General features: G+C 36.8%; 1 pseudogene; it reads right to left on the bottom strand.

The window, feature by feature from the left end:
• Positions 1-890: 890 nt before the first annotated feature.
• On the bottom strand, positions 891-1014 carry LOC148045401 (U2 spliceosomal RNA; annotated as a pseudogene).
• Between the last annotated feature and the right edge of the window lie 5305 nt (positions 1015-6319).

Below are 6319 nucleotides of genomic sequence, written 5' to 3'. Positions count from 1 at the left end.
CTTCTCCAGTGACTCCAGTATGAGGTTGACATTAGTCAAAGATTAACAGCCTATTTATTATTTTTATAGTATTTATGTAGCAACATTCCTCATGACAAGTGCCTGTTAGCCTTAATGGGAACAGAGTTAAGATTGAGTCTGTGCACATTTTGCAGAACCAATCTACATTTGAAATTTTTCCACTCCTTAATGCTCATTCTTCTAAATCGGAATGTTAATTAAAAGTGTTGCTTTAGCAGAGTATTAAAACTGAAAGATGAGATTTAACTAAGTCAGGGCTGTCAAACTCCTGGCCCATGGCTCAGATGCGTCATGCACTGGCCACACCTACACCCAGTTTAGTGGAGGTGAAAAAGTCCCAATGTATCATGTGATACTGCCATGATGACCTGAGTTTGACATCCCTGGACTAAGTAGACAAAACTTCTTTTCTATGAATCCCTTCCACAGCTCAGATGTTTGTTGGTGAGATCAGATACACAATCACAAATGCAAGTATTTATTCAGTTAGGCAGAATAAAGTAATGCCTCTTCTTCTTTACAGAAGGTGACTGGACTGACAGCTGACTTCTAGTGATGGGATGATTTGTTCCATCACCACCATCTTAATAAATAGGATGTTTTCTCTGGCAAAAAGCAAGTTCTGTAATAAGATAAAATTAAGGATGCTGCTATTGACCTCATCTCCTTCAGCATCTGTTTCCTGAATCTAATGGACCATTGTATCTAGTGATAGAACTGATCTTGCAACTGATCCCATTCGTTGCTTACTGCAGCACACCAGTAGTATATTAAAGTTCTTATTAAGTATTTCCAAGAAGAACTTATTACTTTCAAGATAATCTGTTCTACCATTAGTCCTCTACTGAACTTTTAAAACGGTTTAGTGTAAAAGGTCCATATTCTTCTTTTAGATAAACTTTATGTCATATTTTCTCAATCTTGGCAACTTTAAACATGTGTATGCTAACTCAGATACTACACTTGATCTTAGCCAAAAGGCCGAGAAGCGATAACTAACTCAGAAACCGCCATTCATCTTAAAGCTGCTAATGTTGAGAAACACTGCTCTAGCTTTTCTCAAATGTAGCAAACAGGAGGAAAAGTAAGATTTCAGGTGCAATTTGTCCAGTGGAAATTCAAATGGAAAACTTACTCATCATGATCTGGACACAGCACTAGGCTGACTTCCTAAAAACAGGACTGTTTATTTTTTAACATTTTAACTTATTGTATACATTTCCAAACAAAATAAGCCATACTGTATATTAAGTTAAATGGTTTGATACATAATTTCACTAATATGGTAAGTATTCCAATTTAAGTATCCTTGTGATCCATGCATGGAAATATTTTAGAAGAAATTTGTACAGAAATTTGTGCAGAAATTAATGCCCTATCTCAAAGCAAATTACAGCTGGCAATTTCATTTCTTCACATTAATTCCAAGGACAAGGAGGACACACTGCTTAATATTTGTATTTACATTCATTGGAGTGGAAGGATTTACAAGTGACTAAACAGACACACAATAGGGAATACACATTGAGAGGAATGTACTAGCAATTGCTTTTTGCCTAGGGCACTCACAGCTGCAAGCCATATGCTGGTTAGGAGGCAAAGGCCTTAGGGTGTAACTGATTAAGGTCTTGTCAACTTCAGGTGCAGCTTGTTAAGTTGTCTTAACATTTTAAGGAAGTGCTGAACCTCAGAGAAAAGGTGCTTAGGAAGAGATAGTTTGTTAAATACTCCAAAAGCCAGACAATGTTTCATTTTAAGGGTCTGCCACATAAAGTGCATGAGGACAAAAAGGCACGTCCTTCTTTTGCTGCAAATCTGGTAAACCTAGCCCTAAAACTCCATGCATTCCTTCTTAGTCATCACTCAGAAGCAGTGACTTTTTGCTGCCATTGCTACAAAGGTGGTATTCAGCCGGTTCGGACCGGTTCACCAGAACTGGTAGTAGAAATCGCCCACCTGCCCCAGCTCTGTGCTGTCCTATTTAGGCACACTTTTAATCCACACACATGCATGCAAGCCACATCTGTGATCAAAGCACATGCACGGAAGGCCGTTTGCATGCATGGAAGGGCGCGCTCACATTTGCAAACCAGTAGGGAAAGTAAGTGAATACTACCTCTGCATGGCTAGTACTAGTTTGACTGAGTCTTGATTTTGAAATACTGCTGCATTTGGTCAAGGTTCTTGCGTCTATATGGAAAGCTGAAGATTCAGCTGAAGCACACATAATGAGATCAGTATTGAGTTTATTCTTAATTCAATAGCTCTTTAGGTATTAAAAAAAATCTCATTTGTTTTACTAAATCCCATTTCACACTCTGCAGTGCTCACTCAGAAAGTGTTAATTGCATTTGAAAGGTGAAGATTATCTCCCATGTGTCAAATTGTGTCGTAAAGTAACTGAAATCCTTTATATTCTAAGTTACTGTCAAGAGGACAAAAATGTAAAACCTCCTTTTTATTACTAAGAGCACTTTAGCAACTTTTTTTTAAAATGTCCACAGTGGTATGTTTATTTTAGTTTACACATTTAAAAACTCTTATCTAGCTGGACTTTTTTAGTTTATTTATGCTAAATGGGTTCTTCAGAACCCATTTAGCATAAATACTGCATTTCTACTTCCCTGCTTCTAAGTTTACTTTTCTATGGAAATCAGTTTTAAATAACTGATTAACACTCTTTTTTATTTTTTGGTTTTTCCAGTCAAAATATTTTGTTGAATGAAAACTTTTTTGTCACGAGACCAAGAAGAGCTTTGCCCAATGGCATTTAAAAAAATCACAGACAGGAGATCTCTGTATCTATCTATATGCTACTACAACTCTCATTGCCATGATTTTTAACTGGGTGAAATGTGCATCGTAAGACTATTTTGATACCTCAAATGAGCTAATTTACAGAATGTGTCCAAAATCTGGGAACCAAAACTCCCAAAGGAATGAAATTAGGTGAAGTTGGGGCAGCTTCAGTGCCACTGGCTGCTGCTGCAGTGATGAGATGTTTATTTTCAACATTTCATGACAATTCTCCAGCTGTTCTCACAATCCCTCATTCCTTTCCCAACCCAGCAGCAGTGGCTAACCTATTATATCTCTACAGCAGAGAATTGAGCTGAGAAATATTGCAATTAGTCCCTTTCCCTATATGTGCATGCACACATAGACACAGAGTCAACATCTCTTCCAGAGATGCCTTTAAAATTTGGTTTCTCCCTCCATGATGCTGAGCTAGTTATCATTAAACCTCCACTGGTTAAAATGGATCACAGTAAGATAATCATCTCCTCAGCATGTAACATGGAGAATCTAATCTTCAATCTCTGAGAATGTCTCCTTATTCTGTTTAAGAGATGGATGCAAAGTCAGAATAACCGCTGAAACATTTTCTGGACCATTACAATCATCCATGTGTCTGATGGAGCATTTATTAAGTTTACTAGGATTTCATAAGTTAAGTTTCAATTGTGGTTGATAAATCAAGGAAGCATTGACTGTTGTTTCTTCAGTAAAATGTGATGGAGCAAACCATGGGTAGGTTTAACATGAGAATCCAGATATAAAGTTAGTAATCATATTAAATCATGCACCCATTCATGTGACACCTACCTCCTTGTCCAAACACTGCTGCTTATACAGTACATTTACCACCTGTGTATGTTCTCAGGTCATTGTTAAACAGTTGTGACTCAAAAGGCTGAGAATCATATCCATTAAAAATCTGAAGAGCTGCTGCTGAGGCCACTCACTAGAAAATATGGTGCTAAATGGATTAATTTTATGCAATTTCATCTATTTGCATGCCAAAATAAATTGTGCTACTTTTTACTAAATAACATAGGTGTTCATATTTTTTCCCTTGGGACACTAATAATTGTTGCCCAATAATTTAAAAATTCAATTATTCTCTCTCTTTTTTTTGTGTATTTAATGAAGTTCAAATTTCACTACCTCTTTACTCGAGGCAAAGAAAAAAATCTCAAAAGATACTGAATGTAATAAGAAGATGATTAGAAGCCTTTTACTGATACATAAATTCTTTAATCAGTTTGCTGATACGCTGAATAATATTACTTTGTTATTCAAAGCAGGAGGGGGGAAATAGTACCCTTACTTAGCATTTGCTAGATGGTTCAAAATCATTTTCCATTCTTTTCAATTTATTTTAAATTTGGGTAGGTGGAGACCTACATTCAACAAACAACTAACCTTTGAAGAGTAATTAAAAGCTGAAGATAGTAAAGACCTTTCAGACCAATCAATTCACCTATAAAAAGCTTCCTTTGATTGGAAAAGCAAAATGATTAATGTTTCTGAATGAAACAATTTAGCTGCTATTTCTTTTCACTAATGTGCCAAGCAGAACATGTTCAAAAGTACAACATTCCTGAAAATCTAACAAATAATGTTCTGATGCAGTCCTGCTTTCTTTTTGCGCTAAATGAAATCATTAGATGCCTTCAACATGTGGCAGTCATTCAGAAAACATGCCTCTATCAATTCTCATGACTACAACCAATGTCAAACCAGAGATTTTCAGTGATATTGACGCTTCTTCCACTAACGTTAATATTTAATTCTGCCGTGTCTGATTTTACAATGGAAAGTGAATAATCCAGGGGGAAAGCAAAATAAATAAATAAATAAATGTTGAGTCCGAGTAGTAGCACCCAAGGATCATGATGAGACATTCAGGCAAGGTTCCTCCATCACTTTAAACCATAGAATTGACTTGCTTGAAGCTCAGTGGAAAGAGTAAAGCTAGTGTATCAAGAAACAAGAAACAAATGTTTAACATGTTGAATGGGTGTAACATGTAAATCTAGTCCAGGACATCTTTTTCCATTCTTTTTCTGATTGAGAATAGCTGGTTCTTGAGTAGGTCAGAAAATCAAACTTGATAATAAATGGAGTGATCTCCAGTCTCAACCTCTAACCACAATTGTGAAAGTAATATTTCTTAGAAGAGTTCCAATCCTATGAGAGAAGATGTGTGGCACATCCCACAGAGATGGCAAACCAGAAGTGGGGTCCTACAGGTTTGGACCGGTTTGGACCAGTTTGGCCAAGTAGGTAGTAACTCGGCCAGTCACTCCCCTGAACTAGTTCTATCGGTAGCACTATCTTATTTTTTGCTTCTGCGAATGCGCAAAAGCAATTTTTCACTACTGCACATGTGTGCTTCATGTGCATCAAGCGAATGTGCATGAAAAGAGTGTCCTGGAGCAAACCAGCAGTAACATAAGCGGGAACCCACCCCTGTGGCAAACCCATGAAGTGAGAGCATCACACAATTCAAAAAGCCATCTTCACAGCCAATTAGTGGTGAATCTATAATTTTGAAAACTGTAGAAGTCAATCCCCAGACAGTCTTAAAAAAAGGCAATTAAGACCATTTTTTTAAAAAAAAAATATTTCCTTACCAGGTTTCAACATCTAGACTAGGCTACTTTTTGGTCACAGCAACAAAACTTCCTGACATGTGTATAAAGATGCTTGTACAAAGACTTGTTTTATTCCATCATTTATGAATATCTCAGGCCCAATATCAGCAGTATGTTCAATATTGGAAAGAAAGCTAACAGAGCAGTCCTGTTCTTGACCCCAATGGTTCTTGAAATCTCATTTATTTCAGAACTATCAATGGGCAAGATTATCATTCTAGCCATTGTCTATCCATTGCAGGATGAAGGCCTCCTCTGCATGTTTCCAAACAGTATGGTCCTTAGCTTTCTTTTGTCAATTGAGCCCACAATACTTGCTAATATTGTTGGTATTTTAGGTCTCTTTTATGGATGCTTTTTATCAATTGATTCTATGATTGTCTTGGTCCACCTGCCATCTGTTAATCTTGCTATGTGACCAGCTCATTTCCATTTCAATTCTTTTATTCTTTTGATGATGTCATGTACTTGTGTTTGTTCACTGGGCAAAATAATTGCTAATTTAGTTTGCATTGCTTTTATATCATGTTAGCTAACAGTATTTATTTCTATGGCATAATAAGTAAACTCTAGTTTTTCAAGCATTGCTATCCTACAATATTCAGCATCCCTTAACTGTTTGATAGTTGTGTCTTCAAGAGATAAACAGGAAGCACTCACTGATGAAGAAGAAAGCCAGCCAGAACAAAGCTTGTGTCAGGATAAGGTAGAAAATACCAATTCAATGACCGTATTTTTTGAATATAAGATGCTCTGAAGTATAAGACACATTTAGCTTTTGGGGAGGAGAACAAGGGGGGGGACCTGTCTCTGCCTCCCAGCGATTTGCCTTCTTCCAGCAAACAGCCTGTTTCAGT

Source organism: Thamnophis sirtalis, unplaced genomic scaffold (genome assembly GCF_051295495.1).
Source record: "Thamnophis sirtalis isolate CommonGarterSnake01/CBP01778 unplaced genomic scaffold, rThaSir2_p1.2 scaffold_5, whole genome shotgun sequence".
NCBI lineage: Eukaryota > Metazoa > Chordata > Lepidosauria > Squamata > Natricidae > Thamnophis > Thamnophis sirtalis.
Note: the sequence above shows the minus strand (reverse complement) of the source record. Positions and strands in the feature narration are given on the sequence as shown.